Source organism: Manis javanica, chromosome 6, assembly GCF_040802235.1.
Source record: "Manis javanica isolate MJ-LG chromosome 6, MJ_LKY, whole genome shotgun sequence".
NCBI lineage: Eukaryota > Metazoa > Chordata > Mammalia > Pholidota > Manidae > Manis > Manis javanica.
The window spans coordinates 80,809,692-80,826,093 of record NC_133161.1 but is presented as its reverse complement, the minus strand read 5'-3'; the positions used below and the strand labels follow the sequence as shown (position 1 = coordinate 80,826,093).

The window sequence follows — 16,402 nt, the reverse complement described above, 5'->3', positions numbered from 1 at the left end:
AGGCTCATACCTCTTCAGAGACAGAAATAATCTACCAACTAGAAGATTTGGAGCATCTTCCTCCTAGTAAGCAGTGAAACAAGACTATTTGGTTAAGTACTTCAGCTCTGGGCCAGATTTCTTAGTTTTAATCCTAATTTGGCTATTTACTAGATGATATGGGACAGTTATCATTTTAAAAATTAGGCTAGTAATGGTACATAACTAATCAGGTTCTTGTGAGGATTAAAAAAGTTCTTACCTATAAACTGTTTAATGCAGTACGCAGAACATAATAAATCTCCACTAAGTTTCTGTCATTGCTCAACAAATCCTGTATTAAGAATTAAAGCTTAATGCTGAGAAATAGATGTATTACTAACTTACAGCCTTGATTTTCTCAAGAAGGAACAATTCTATAAATATTGGAATAATTTTGTCCTTGATATAGAAATCCACTGAAAAGTCACTTACTCTGGATAATATTTAAAAAATAACTTCTACTATAATGAAATTCTATGAGATGCTTAATAAGCAATTTCATGACAAACAGCCTGGAACGTTGTACAAAGTCATCATTTTCATGGGTTTTATTAAAAATTTCAGTATTTTTTCTGTATTTAATAAGTAAGCTATTACTAGAAAAAGAAAATCAAATTAACTGATCTTCAATTTTATTTACTGAGCAAATTAATAACAAGCTTAAAAACTTTAGTTACTTGATTTGTATATTATCTTCAATTATATTTTTGTATAATACAAAAAGTATGCTCAATTACAGCTATTATAATATAACCTCTATTCCTAGTCAAAATTCTCCAAAATAAAAACATAGCAAGTAAGTACTAACACAAAAATAAACTACAGATATTAAGGTATTGAGTTATCTCATTATAGCATTTCCAAAATTACTGAGTATTTTTCTCAAAATATCTTATCATTTCTCAACAATTGAGCCAATCCTCTGGAAATTAGGATGAGATTAAATATTGCATTTAAGATATGTAAGAATTAGTTCTCCAAGAAATAATTTACAGAATAAAGAAAACAAAAATCTCATTCTGTATAAAATTATAGCAGTATATATTAGGAAAGCAGGTTTTCATCTTCTCACTTTACCTAAAAAAACTAAAGAAAATAATTTTATTCAAATTTAGAACATAGTTTTCAGAGAAGGATCTTGAGAACTGTTTATAAAATGTTTAATGTTGCAAAAAACAAGGGTCTAGTATCAAGAAAATGGCTTAGTTTTCATTATATATTCTTATATTTTATTATCTTAAGGTATGATTAGAAAAAAAGAAAGATTACTAATATGAATAAGAACAATACAGAATTGAGAATTTAACAGACTTTAAAATTGCCAGATTGTTGCTAGAGTGACTGCCTTAAACCACATAACTTCTTTTCTTTTGGAAAGATGCTTCAAACTGAAATTACTACAATCAACATCTCTTTATTCATTTTATAAATATCATATTAATATCCTTCTCCCTTGTTAAGGAACACTGCAGAGCCAACAGACACTCCAAATGCTTAAAGATTAGGATATGAACAAGATAAGTCTTCTACTCAAGCAAGACTTTGAGTTCAGTCAAGACTAGACTCATTTTTAAGAACTTAATTTACTGTGCTGTAAATTTCCCATTTTAATTGTTACAGAATCTCATACATAATGCATAATTTTATTAAAACACATCATATTGCCTTGTGACATAGCATGAGTTGTTAAGTAAAATCCAGTAATTTTGGGCCACAACCCACCAACATAAATAAAAAGTGAAAATTATGCCTACAAGCTGGCTGAAAAGACTTTTATACTATGGCACTCATAACTCCCTAGCTAATGTAAAGAATACTTAGCTCTTTAGATGCTCTCTACTTAAGGTATTACAAATCTTTTCCTACTCTGTTTTCAAGGGTTGCATGTATAAATGCTTATTGTTATTCACTGAGTACATCTATACACTAGTCTATCTATATTCTACAAGTAATTTCAATGTGCTCATACCATTTAAAAAAAAGAAAATATGCTATTGATGTTTCATTTGCTCATATGCAGACATATCTAGGAAAAAAGCAAGTTATAGCTTTAAACAATATAGTCTCAACTTTAATCAGAGCAGTATTTTCTGAAGACCCTCCCAGGGAAAAAAGGCTAGTTAACAACTATTTTATCACCCATGGGAAGCCCTCTTTCTGATGCCAGCTGAAGGCTGACAAGGGTCACTCCCCATGAAACTGGACATGAATGACATTGAAGGCTAACCAGTTTCAATACAGCTCACTTCTCAAGAAACATTACACTTCTTCTCCAAGACAGGGTAAACGTTTTAAGATCAGGAGAACACAATGCCTGTCAAAGTGTTCTGTGTATGTTAAAAAAGACAACAGGTAATTTAAGATGAGTCCCTGACATTTAAAAGAGAATCGTACTTTTACGGTTCCCCCCTCCTCCAACTTGACACATAATTAACCATCAATACAAAACAATATAATTTAACAGATGTACTAGTCATTAACAGGAATTACCCATTCTCCTATCAAATCAGAACATAGAGCGAGGGCTCTATTTGTAATTGGTTGACTCAATAGCCCGAGAATTCCCCAGAGAAATGTACAAATGGATCAAGACATCCCCCATGCACACACACCCACCGCAGACAAACCCAGGTGCACCTTCTAAGCTCTGATCTAAGCTTTTTTGTCAATGTAACGTCCATCTTTGCAAATGAGAATTTCGGAAGGCCGCAATCAGTACTAGGAGGTCCAATAAATAGATGGGAAAATAAAGCTAACTGAAAGAAATTGAAATCAAATGTAGCAATGCCTTAGTACAAATTTCCTATAGAGCAAAGTTTTCCATTAAATAGTTGTTTTAAAAAAATTTTAGGAAAAAGAGAGCAAAATACTACCGCCCAAAAGGGCAAAACAAACAAAGAACAAAGAAACCACACACATAGAATATGGAAGAATTTTATTCTAGGGCAATTTACTCTGCAACATTTGTTTTGTCACAAGGACCTGATATACAAGTACTGCAGTTGCACAGTTTGAGTAAATCAGCCCACTGCTCTCATTCAGAGAAGCTCAGAAACCCTGAAATGTGCCAAGCAATTCTCCTCACTTCATTATCCAAGGAAGAGAATCCAAAGTGAACCCAATTGTTTCCCTGTACCTTTGATTGACAGTCCTCTTGCATATGAATACAGTTATCACCTAAGATGACTCAGTTTACCCTTATGAAAACCTATCCTAACAAAAGCCATTTAGAAAGCACACAGTAAGGCACTTCCATAAAGGGTTATAGATATAGCTAGATTTTAGAATTCAGAAAACATACCCTAGTTTTCTAATTCTCAAAAAACTAAGGGCATTAAATTTATGGAATATAAGACATTCATTTCCAAGAATATTATATTCAATCTGAATTTCTGGGAACAACTCAAATGAAAAATTGGCACTCCCTCCTGAGGTCAAAGATAACATAAAGAAAAAATGAGAGAAGATGTAGGAAAACAACTTTCAAACTGAATGTTCCTAACACATACAAACATACACACACTCTGAACACTTAGATTGGCCACTATTCTATTTTCATTACCCCCTCACCCATAGGGTCTGAAGCAGTCCAGAAAAATCCCTGCCTAGTATCCTATCACCCTAAGCCACATTTCAGGCCACTAGAGAATACAAAGGCACTGGTGGCTGCTTGCATTTCAGATTCTAGAGACGACACTGTCAGGGGGTGCTCCTGAGCATTTTCACGGACAGACTTCCTGGCTACAGCATAAAACCTCTCCTGTCGGAATTACAAGCACCTAGGTCAAACTTGCAGTCAGCCTGGTCACAGGAGTCCAGAAGTTGGCAGGGGTGGAGTGGAGGGCAGAGGGCATGCTCTGCTCAAATCTCCTCCCTGCTCTCCCAGCTCTGTGGCACCTCCTCTCCTCTGCTTTTGGAGCAGATCCTAGCTATATCACTAACTCAACCCACCTCATCATGTCCTGCTCTCCAGTTTTCCTACAATTCTGTACGTACTATTCTTTCATCACAGAGTTAAAAGCTTCCTGTGTGTATTTCCTCCTCCACAAAGATGCAGAGTTTTCTGGGCAGGGCATACATGTATGTGTATTTAGCCCAGTGCTTAGTAAATACTCAATGCCCCCAAATAGTATTGATTTCATTGTAGATTGTCTTAATTGCCTACAGATTCAAACAGTGTATCTGTGAGGTGTCTGGGGTGAAAAGCTGTTTCTGGTGATCACTTCAGGCTCTCCTGGCTCAAGGAGCAAGCACAATGACTAAGAACACATTGCTGTCCGTCAGTGGAACAAAGACCACATGTCACTGCATTTCTGTGTCAGGCAGAATTTCTGGGGGTACAGAAATTAGGTGTCACAAAGAGGATCTTTGGGGCCCTGAGCACCCTACCTCTTATGAAATACAAGAAATCTATGTGTTTTCCTTACTAAAAAAAAAAAGTCTGACTGGTTTGTCCAATTCACCAGCTTGGGAGGTTGGTAAGAAAAGTAGTTGGATTCCAAACATTACTGAATTTTGCTTTAAATTCTTTAAGATATGTATTTTAAATGGCTACAAGCTTTAAATGGATATTTTTCATCTTGCTATATGTCTTAAGCAACTCAATAAATACCTGTTATTCATACACTAGAAATGTTTTAATGCAATAGTACAGCTCATACAGTTCCCTATTGTTATCACAAACCTAAAACAGCTGGGAACTTGATGTCAGCATAACACTCATGATTTTCAGGAGATACTGCCCTTGCTTTACTTCTCTATTACAAGGCTAATGTTCTCTTCAACAAGAAACAACCAAGAGACAAAATACAATCTTTGTATATGAACTGCATATTCTTTTCACAGATGTGAACAGTAGATATTCCAGAACAGCAGGTGTCTTTTAATTCAGGAGTGTCAGCAATGGTTAAAGTCTTATCTGAAATGAACAGTTCGACACTCTTTACCAAAAGCATACCTCTGTATCTAACTTACAATCGTTCATGTGGCTGAACTCTTGAATCTTTATATGCATGGAATTTCCACATAGTACCTACCCCATTTAAATTTTTCCTTGAGACTAGCCTTCTCAGACACTGACAAGTAAAATATTTAGCTTTCCACCGCATTTCTGCTCACTGTGGAGAAAAATAAGCTGTATTGAGCAATGTCAGGTTTATGCTTTTAAGAAAATCTCTTCGGTGATGGAGGAAAACAAAAACAAAACCAACACAACTTCAGAATAAAATGCTGAACAATGAAATGGAAGGTTATTATTCTCTGCCACTTAAAGATAGTTTTCCACCCTTTGACATGCTGAGATAATTATATACACATGACACTTCTTTATACATGCTGTTTGCCTACTTCAAAACTGCTCTCCAATGCAAGTACTATTGATTAAAAGCTTTTTGTGCATCATGTTAAAGTCAAAAAAATTACCTAATTTCCACTGAAGCTAATCCATTACTCAAATTTTGTCAAGAAAATGCTGGATGTGTTGTGCAAAACTGCCAGGCTCCATTCCTAATAAAAATTGATTCTTTTCTATTGGGGTCATACAGTCAGCTTTAAAAATCTAACATCTCTTCTTCAGGCCAAATTTAAGATTCCAGTTATTGACTGAAGCCTCAGAGTTGCTTTGGAAGGTATTAGATTCTCTTTTCTATTTAGATCAGGATTGTTACATTAGATCAATGCAATCTGTCAGATCCTGCTCCTCACATTGGCTTGTCATGGCCTATATTTCATCTACATAGTATGGCCAGTATGGCTCTCAGGAAGTTTGGGGAAATTGTCAAGAATGAAGGCAGAAAAATTCAATGAAGATTGTCATAGAGACTATTTTTGCTTTCCCTAAATATCTTTTCAAACATTTCTCTCCTTCCTCCTAGATGGAACCTCATCTCTTCACTTGCCCTACCTAAGGAAAGATGTCATAATCTCACTGGTTCACACTTGAACTATTGATTGGCCCATGAACACTAGTAATCAGGAGTCACTGTGGCTTAAAGGACAAAGACCCTTTAAGAGAAAAGATCCCTTTTGCACCTTCTGCTTTTGCCACATGATTATTAGACCTCATACTATATGGTTCATGTTCTCCTACTCTTTCTGGTTCTAAAAATTTGTATGGAAAAGAATGTAAAAGCTTCCTTTTGTGGACCTAGCTTTCCCTTTCTTTCTCTATTTACAGAAATACTTGAGCATTCTGGACCCAAGTTACAGATTCACAATAGATTATCTACAGCTAGGCCATTAGCTCCAAATAATGTGTGAATTAGGCCATCGATCACCTACAGGGGAACATGTAGGATAGCACTTAATTCCCTGAATTATGTACATGTACATATAACTCCTCTGAAAACTACAAAAACAAGAGCAGATTCAGCAGGATTTCATGCATTTCTAGATCCTTCTCTGTAATAGCATGAAATAACAGCAAAACACTTTTTTAATTTTTTTAAGATTTTTAATGTATTTAATAGGCTTCCGAAAGCATATGTACATGTGTGTAAACAAGGATGCTAGCAGGGAAGTATGTTCAGAAGATACAAGGAAGTAGCAGGGATTGTGAGGAACATGACTCTGTCCTAGAAGGGGGATGGTACTTGATTAGGTACCAGCTACTACTTAATCAAAACAGATCTCAACCACAAACTCTAGATGGTAGAATTTTCCATGTTTTGGGTTCATGGAGATTATCCAATTCATTTCTTGAAAGATAAAGCCTGTTACTTTGGATAAAAGATATATGGAACAGAATTTAGGAAGATTGGAAGAGAGAAACTGCACTTTCACATCATCATACAGTGGCGGACAGCTGACCAGGTTAATTATTACTCCGTCTGCTTCAACATAGTGAGTTATCATACAGCTTTCGGAAGCAAAACAGAAAAAGAAGGTCTTTTGCTGCATTGTTATTTGTACTTTTAGATCATTTCCATTGCCTTTTCCAACACCATGAATTGAATAAATAATGAGTTTTTATTGTGAGTACCTTTATTGGAGGGAGAGTCCAGTTGTAGATATTTTTCACATCCACAAAATATCCAACATATCTGCCCTGAGAAGGAGTTTCTACCCCCTGAAATTTAGTGCTGGTGCATCTATCTGTTTGTCGTTCTCCAAAGTAATAAAGGCTGTCCTTTGCAGTTTTAAATATTTCACTGGCAATAAGGCAGGTACACACCATTGTTCCAGTTTTGCCTTTGCCTCCCTTACAGTGAATCACAATGATATTTTCATTATCTTGAGCCATCCACTCATCTACTTCCTTAGTGAATGCCAGCATCTCACTCAGAGAGGGGATGCAGTGATTATCAATCATTATTCTATGGACTTATAATGGAAATACTTAGGATCATAATCTCCTTTACTGCATAGATTGTAGACCTGGTAATGGTTTGGTATCCCTGATGTGTGGTATCCAGGAATCATACAACTTCCTTAATGGGATTCCTATAAAAAGACACCTTTCCAGAAGATGGGAATGCTATGGCAATAATACATTCAGTAATGTGAGATCAAAGTCAAATCCGTACTTCTTGTATTGCCATTTATTTCCTGAAACCATCCTTCTGGACAGCATTTCAAGATGTCTTTTTTGATAAGCCAGATGAAAACTCTTATCAAATTGGTAAGTCATAGAAGTCGAAATAAAATTGCCAGTCTGGGAATATCTTTAAGAACCTTAAAGTCATAAAAATATAAACAATATCCACCAGTAGGGTTACCACAATAACAGCATTTAACAAGTTAAGTATATCAGAAAAATAAGATCATATCCCCTCTACAAATACTCGAAGAAGAACGTGGATTTAAAAAAACAAAGCAATCACTAAAGAAATTGAATGAAATTCCAAAGGAATATACATTGTGTTATCAGTGACGATTAGGTCTGTAATGATGAGGAACAAACCCACAAAGGTCAGCAAAACTTCAAATATTCTGAGTGTGAAAGATGATACAATTAAGTGCACAGTCCTCTTAATCACACTCTGAATTAAGAAAATCGATGTCTTTGTCACCAACATCAGGCTCGGAAGGTTGTTCTATTTTACTGTCATTCATGGCTCTGTAACACAGATTACTTTTTCCAGCTCACCTGAGTCAGAGTTCGCCCTGGAGATTCCCTCAGAGGATGCTGCTGTCAATTTACTCGGCACAGACTTTTCATTGATGATGTCCTTACTGGTCACTGATGTGAACTCATTCTAGTCAAAGCTACTATAGACATTCCGGCTAGAAGACACAGCAAAGGCTGTTAGAGCCTTCTTATCTTCATTTGAATTAGGAAAATCGATGTCTTCATCACCATCATCAGGCTTGGGAAGTTGTTCTGTTTTACTTTTGTTGGCGGCTCCATCAGAGATTACTGATGTCAATTCATCTACATCATTCCCCTTGTTCTCACTGTTGTCAGAGCACCCTAAAGAGGTGCCCATGACTTTATTCTTTTTTTGGATGCATGAACCAGAGATATAAAGGGTCCTTTAATCTCTGTATGATATTGACTTGTGGCTGAATTTAATCTAGAATTAATCTCTATATAGTCTTTACAGGTGAACAGGAACACCAGCTCCCACACAGTGGGAGTAGGAATTCCAAGCTCAAGGCTTCTGCCTTCTTAGTTCCAGAGAGGTGGGCCCAAGAACCAGGACAGGCCAAGGAAGAGACAGATTTCTGGGATCCCCTGCACTCTGCAAGGCAAGGACCTGCTTACCTGATGCTCCTACTGAGTCAGTACTGGAATAAGAATTCTGTGTCCATGGCAACCCCAAACAACAGATTGCAGGTGGTCCTGAGATCATAGTAGAGGGGGAATACAATACACTTGATTCCAGATGGCAAACTTAAAAATAGACACTGTTCTTCTTAAAATAGGGGTGGGGTACCAAGATCAAAGATCCCAGGGTAATCTCAGAGCATACTGTACAGCCTGTTAGTTTTACTCTGGCATCCAAAGGAGGGGGTGCTTCTTAAATACTCTGATTCTGAAGGTCACATTGAACTTTTTGATGCCAGGGTTCTTGTTTGCAGAATCAAAGAATGAACTTAGCAAACATCCAAGGTAGGAGAGCCAGGGAGAGGCTTTTATTTAGACATACAGTGAGAGGACAGAGCTCCTAGCTCATGACAGGAGGGGACAAGAGAGCCCATATTTGTGCATTGTCTAGGGGGTTTGTAGGCAGCTGAGGACTTTGGGGAACATGAAAAAAAGTCTTAGGGGTGTGAACTTGTTAAGTGTATATTTATTTATTTAGAATTTTAATTTAGAATTAGAAATACTGTGGAAATTTATTTATTTAGAATTTAATTTAGAAAATTTATTTAGAATATTTAGAATTAACTTAACACAAGGAATTTCCTGCTCTGATTTCTCCCTGAAATAACGGCATCTTGGTCTGGGAGCATATCAAACAAAACCACCTTCCCAGCAAACAAGGTGGGCTGAGGTATTATCTGTTTGCTAAAGTGTAAGTTAAGAATCTTACTTCTTAACTTCCTGAGTATTAAAATGCAATCTTTTCTTCAAGATGGTGTAAGTCCAGGGAGAGGAAATCCCAGGGCAAAATACCTCTAAAAACCTAAATCAATCAAAGGGAGAAATAAAGTTTAAAACCCGTTTATTGCTTACAAACTGCAGTCCAGGGCCATCTTTCTCCTCTGCTCTGGACCAAGCAAGCAAGCAAGCAAGCCAGCCCCTCCCTTTAAACTCTCAGGTTCAGGCACACCCTCAGCTGCCCAGGTAATTACCCATTGATATGGAGATGAACTTCTCTCCATCCCTGGTGATATGCAAATGCGCTAAAGCCAGGCGAGATACTGTGGAAATGTTCAATTTTACCCATAGGCCATCCCTCCAGAAATCTCGCCTTACAATCTACTCGTTCCCCTTCTTCCACAATGGTCCCTGAGCGAGAAAACTGAAGCATTGTGACCAGACTAATGACATAACAATGTTTTCCACCCCCATATCCCAGAGACATACAAGCCATGTAGGCAGGAATTCTGATGGCCTCTGAAATACCGGACGCTCATGTACACCAGCTCATCCTGGGTATAGGGGCAGAGCATGAAGTGCTCCATGACCTGGGGAGGAGGCTGCTTCTCTTCCTGAGTAGCCTGCAGTTGTTTAATTTTTATTTTCTTAATTACAGCTGGGCAGGCCTTTAAAACAGGAGAAAATGGTACCTCCCATGGTGGCCTGTGTAGTGGATCTGCCAATGGCCCCGCCTCCTCCTCTTTTCCCTTGGGCTCCTCCACCAGGGCTCCCCCTCCACCGCTTCTGTGGCTGAAGGCACTACTCTTTCCTTCCCCTCCCCCATGGCCTCCTGCAACTCAACTTTTCCTGCTGTCTCCCCCCTCACCACTGCTAAAGAATCTTCTAGGAGCAGGACCTGTCTTTTCAGCAACTGTCTCTCTTTTTTAATCGCATCCCATAGGTTATTGCCCAGCTCCTCCAAGCAATGCTGAAGTAGGTCTCTCTCCTGCCTAAGTCCCTCTCTCTCCTTGCTAACCCTCTCAATAATCCTCTCTTTCTCCTATATAACATTTTCCACTACCTTGATGAAAAGAGACCCTACAATGTCAGCCACTATACGACCCCCTAAGGTCTCCAAGCAATCTTCCAACTCACGGAGGGCTAATTCTGCAGCTCCCAGTGTTTCCACCTCTCCCCAGTTCTGGGGAAGGCCCCATGACTCTAGGAGGTACTTTACCCTAGACAAATTCCAACTAGGGGTTCCCAAGTTGGAAGCCCCACAGCTGGGGTATAATAACAGATGAAGCAGCACCCTCTGCGACTGCATCCACTAGGGCCTCCCCACCATCCACAGGAGCAGCCCTCCCAAAGGTTGCACCCGTTATGACAGATTTTGGATTCAGAGGCACCCTGCCGACTACGCCAAATGTAAGTCCCGGGAGAGAAAATCCTGGGGCAAAATACCTCTAAAAACCGAAATCAGTCAAAGGGAGATATAAAGTTTGAAATCCTTTTATTGCTTACAAACTGTAGTCCAGGGCTGTCTTTCTCCTCTGTTCTGGACAAAACAAGCAAGCAAATCAGCCCCTCCCTTTAAATTCTCAGGTTCAGACATGCCCTAGGTTGCCCAGGTAATTACCCTCTGATATGGAGATGACTTCTTTCCACCCCTGAGGATATGCAAATGCACTGAAGCCAGGCAAGATATTCTGGAAATGTTACAATTCTACCCACAGATGGAATCCTTCCTGCCTTTTACTATGTTGCTTATGGCAGGGCTTGCTTGCCATTATTAATTGCCCAGATTTCAAATCACTTCATCAGCACATAGGCCTGGGCCTTTTAGCATGCCAAAGTGAATCTTACACATGATTACAAATGATTAGCATAATAAAAAAACAGGGGCTACTTCCCTGTATCTGGGAAATATTAACCAATCTCACTGAAGAATGACTTTAGAACTTAATGTTTAACATGGAGTTTTGGTAGGGGACTTCCTTGCATGTCGTTACACTACTCTGACTGTAATTATCTTGCCTTGCTTTTTCTGGAGGCCCCCACCCTACTCTGACTACACCCACTGTCCCTGTCTCATTTTGGCTTTCCCTTTCCCCCTGGCCTGGCCTGCGAGCCGCTCTCCTGGAAGCAAGTCCTGGTGGGACTGCACACATCCAGTGTGCTTTCCCGGCCTGTGGGCCGCCTCGGGTGTCCTCTCCAGGTTGGATGGGGCTGTTGGCAGAAGCCGCAGTGGCCACAGGCTCGCTCAGCTCAGGGCTGGCCACCCACAGCACCTTCCACTGCGGGCCTCACAACTGGAGGTGCACATGGCCTTGTGGAGTCAGGCGGCCGCTCACCAAGCCCTGATGGCAGGTCCTACAGGGTGGAGGGAGCAGCAGTCAGGGTGGCTACTATGTGGCTTCTATGTCCGCCGAGTTGCTGCACAAGGCTGCAGTGCATCCCCTTCTGAGGAGGCAGACGGTGGGACACCAGTGGCCTGGATGCCTAATTTAAACCATGTTCCCCCCATGGGTATTTGAAATTCAGTCATTCTTTTAAATAAATGATAAAAATAACCGGAGGCTTGGTGAGTTTGAGTATTTTGCCCAAAGCCACATACTTCCTTAGTAGCAAAGTTGGGAATCAAACTCAGATCTACCTGACATCAAGTAATAGGATTTCCCCCACTGCAGGTCCATGCCCGAATTCCACCAGGCACTTTTCCCAGGCCCTTTCATTAGAATGTAAGTGGTCCTGGAATGTTCCTACCTTAAGCCATCCTCAGCCAACACCTAAGGACAAGCAGGAGGGAAGGACAGCAGAAGGGGGTGTGGAGCCTCCCACAAAGAGGTGAAAGGGTGAAAGGAAATGAGGGATACATTTCCAGCTTTCCCAATCTGTCAGCCTCAGAGATGGAGCTGGACGTTGAGCCTCCTGAAATGCCTTGTGGGGAAGAGTTCTCCAGCACCCCTCTTCTGTGGGAGTACAGTTTTCTGTTCTGGAGGCTGGAAGTCCAAGGTCAAGGTGATGGCAGATTTGGTTCCTGGTGAGAGCCGCCTTCCACTGCAGGCCTCACAACTCGAGGTGCACGCAGCCTTGCAGTCAGGCCGCTGCTCACCAAGCCCCAATGGCAGGTCCTACGGGGTGGGGGGGAGCTCAGATAACTGCCTCCTTGCTGTGTTCTACATGGTGAGAGAGGAGCAAAACACTTTCTTCTAACCCCCAAAAAGATAAAATCCTAAATCCACTTGGTGGAAAAGAAAATAGGATTACCCCTCCTCCCTTGCATCATTAAATACTATAACCTTAACTACTAAGGTCACATCTACATGGATCCATGTTAAAATTAAAGATCATTAAGGTATGTGATTGGCTTAAAAACAAAACAAACTCCTAAGGGCATATAATCCAGACCCACTTCCAAACATGTAATCTAAATGTATGAAGTTTTGACTTGATCTTCTTACTTGGGAGGTCAAGGTTGAGAATAAGAATTGAGATTCCCTGCCATGTACAACCTGTAAGATCCTCAGTACGACACTTATTGTCCTTGAATCTTTGTTTTCTTACATGTAAGCCAGAGTTATTTAGCAATATCTTTCTCTTGGGATGTTGTTAAAATTAAATAAAATAGATTAAAAGGGCTTAAGAGTATGTGGTATGTAAGTACCCAATAAACTACAATTATTTTAACTATACTAAATGTTAGGACTAAAGATAAGCTCAATTTCTTGAGGGTTGTATATTATTATTTTTAATTGACAGAAGGAACTTCTTTAACTTCAACCATACTCTGCCTCCCTAAGATTTTCAATCATAAGCCCTAAATTTCTGATGCTTTCATTATACATGTACTTTGGTCATGAATTCTCTGGGCTTGCTAAAAATGCCAAATTAACAATTTTTTTTTTCCCTAGAATACGATTCCTTGATATTTTAGCATCCAAGGTAGTCTCCTAGATATAATCTAATTTGTCAATAAGTTTATCAAATAAAATTTTGACTCTGAGATCAGAAGTCAGCATTCAAGTTGTCCTCTGAATGGTAGAGTTCTGGGCCTTGAAGGCATGTTGTTTACAGTCAACTTGCTGCTGCTGGTGAGTGAGTGACTGAGTGAATGAGTGAGTGAGCGAATGAGTGAGTGTATGTGACTGCATGTGCACATGTGTGCATGTGCATATGTTAAACTCAGGAGCTGTATCTAAGCCAGTTCTTCTCAACTTTGCATTACAGGTTGTTAGCTTAAACTAAGAATATACATTTGATCCTGTTAAATAGTATTTTTAAAATAGGATTGAGAAGGAGGGGCCTGGGAATAGGAAATGGCACTTTTTTATTTGTGACCTGTTCCAGTTACTTTCTATTCAATTTCTCTAATGTGCTTCCCCAACCACTTGCATTATAATAAATCACACACTTTTTAAAATATCATACATTTGTTGGTCTAGCCCCATGTCTGCTGAATAAATTTCAGAGCACAGGTCAAAAGAATTTATGGAAACATAATTCGTAAGACTTTTTTTTCTCAAAAAGTTATTAAACATTTACTTCTCCCTAGAAAAACATTTTGGAGACAACCTTGATAAATAACAGAAGCACCTACCATTTTCAACCATTTAAAATTTGTACAGCACTTTAACAAATACTAACATACTCTTTCCTGATTACCCTTATAACAATTGTATGCAGTTAAAAAATAGTCATATTTATCTAAAACATCTTTAAAAACAGCACTTAGGAAAACTTGTGTGTTTAAGTATTTGTATTGTCCTCAGACACATCCAAGTATTACTGACTACTTAGAAAATCTCCTAAAGTCTCAAATTTAATATATCCAATGACTCACTCATTATCTGTTAAAAAAATGTAAAAATAATACATGGTATGGAAAGTTTTAAAATGAGAAGTAAAAGTTCTCACTCCATACCCAGTTTTACTTCCCTGGGGGCATAACCACAATTTTTCCAGCATCTCCATATATTCCCTGTTTGGGCTGTGTTTATACTAAAAGTAATGTTTTGCCTCTACTTCCTGATTCTTGAGCTGTGGGGAGTCCCTACTCACTCCTTCAGTGAGATACATGGAAATTAACTTAATGCGTACTACCTTCCAAACTTCCCCCAAATTGCCATCCAATTTTGTTTCTCCCTTCTTCCAACTTTTCTTAGTTATACTTTTATTTTTTACTTTTCCATTATTTTCATCTTAATTAACAATTAAGTAATGTCTTAACCCACTGGACTATCCATAGGATTGAGGAAGTATTTGTTATTCCCTAAGGATGAAAGTGAAAAAAATTAGTACCTTACCACCTCCATTACCACTTCCTCTCCCTGGCAATTCAGCTGCACTCCACTATGATGTTACTTTTAAATCGTCAGCATTTATTACATTTACATTCTCTAACTAAAATTGTCTTCCAATACATTATCCAAGAAGCAGGAACTTTCTATGTGACATTGTTTTATGGCTCATTTCAAATCTCAAATTTTCTCACTTTCAAAGAAGATGATATAATTTTGATAGGAAAATTAGTTTTATGACTGATTGGAAAGATATAAAAGAGCCAAATTAAGTCTATAACCACTCCATCGTGTGCTGTCAGATAATTCATAATACTAGCTTTGGTCAATACTTCCTTTGTATCAAAGCCAATACCCGTGATTGTCAATTGTTCCAATAGTAAGTCTGGAGAATTGATCATTCAGTGTTTTATGCGTTGGAGTTTCTTAAAGAAAAGCCTTCTGTTATTCTAGACCTCTTAGAACACATTTTTACAGAGATAGGTGGCAGGTGGAGGGGTATCCATTTATTAAACATTTTTATCAGACAAACTGAATTTTCACAAAATTTCCTAACCTACCAACTTCTCTTTTGCTAATGTATTTAAATATGTCCTTAATAAGCAACAAAGACTATCAGACTCCAAAGTCCAGCAGAGAATATATTCTCAAATTATTTGTGACTCCCTTTATCATTAGTCCATTGAACACAAATTTTTATGAAAGACAGTTTAAAAGACATTCCTCTGGAGTCTTTGTGTATCAAAGGTATGCTCATGGATGACATTATCTTAAAACACTACAAAATTACTTTTACTGAGTTTGACTTTTCTATCAGACCCTGAGCTATAATGGAAACAAGTTTATAAAATCTAGTCTTGTGGCTATAAATCTTTCAACTCATGTACTAAAAACCTACGGAAAAATTCTTTCAGACCTAAGTAGCAGGAAAAAATACTTGAGCTCATCTGTAGAATTAATACACTACTTCCGTATATAAATTATATAATGGATTTATTTCTCTTCTTACTTGGACTCTAGGAAACTTGAGAATGAAATTTGCTGGTCAGGTTTTAAAAACTATGTACTACCTTGTGGTTTATATATTTGCATTCAAACTACCCTAGCCTCTTATTTATATTTACCCTTTCCCTGCCTTTAACTTTGTACAATTTTTTTATTGAAGCATCATTGATATGCAATTTTATATTGATTTCAAATATACAATACAATGGTTTAACAGCTACCATATTATTAAATCCTTACCCCCACTACTGTGGTTAGTATCTGTCAACACAGCAAGTTGTTACAGAATCACACTGCCTATATCCTCCATGCTGCACTACTACCCACATGACCAGCTTACTTATGATTGAGAGTGTTTGTGTGCCTGTATACCCCTCCCCACCCACCCACCCACCCTAACCCCTACCCAACTAGTAACCACTAGTCACTTCAGTGTCTTAAAAGTCTACCGCAATTTGGTATTATTTTTGAATTCTACTGTAATGTTTTACATTCTTTTAAGTACATAAATAAATATAAAAATATTAAAAGAAAGTTTTCACTAATGGACTTATTTTTCCCACATCACATATGAGACTGTAAAGAACCACACATCAGGAAGAGACATAAA

The 16,402-nt window shown here is 38.3% G+C and overlaps 1 protein-coding gene and 1 pseudogene across 15 annotated transcripts in view; both read right to left on the bottom strand.

Moving 5' to 3' along the window:
* Nucleotides 1-16,402, bottom strand: part of CACNA2D1 (calcium voltage-gated channel auxiliary subunit alpha2delta 1) — a 512,731-nt gene that overhangs the window by 445,321 nt on the left and 51,008 nt on the right. The window lies entirely within an intron of this gene.
* LOC140849927 (phosphatidylinositol 3,4,5-trisphosphate 3-phosphatase TPTE2 pseudogene) lies at nucleotides 1,214-8,094 on the bottom strand (annotated as a pseudogene).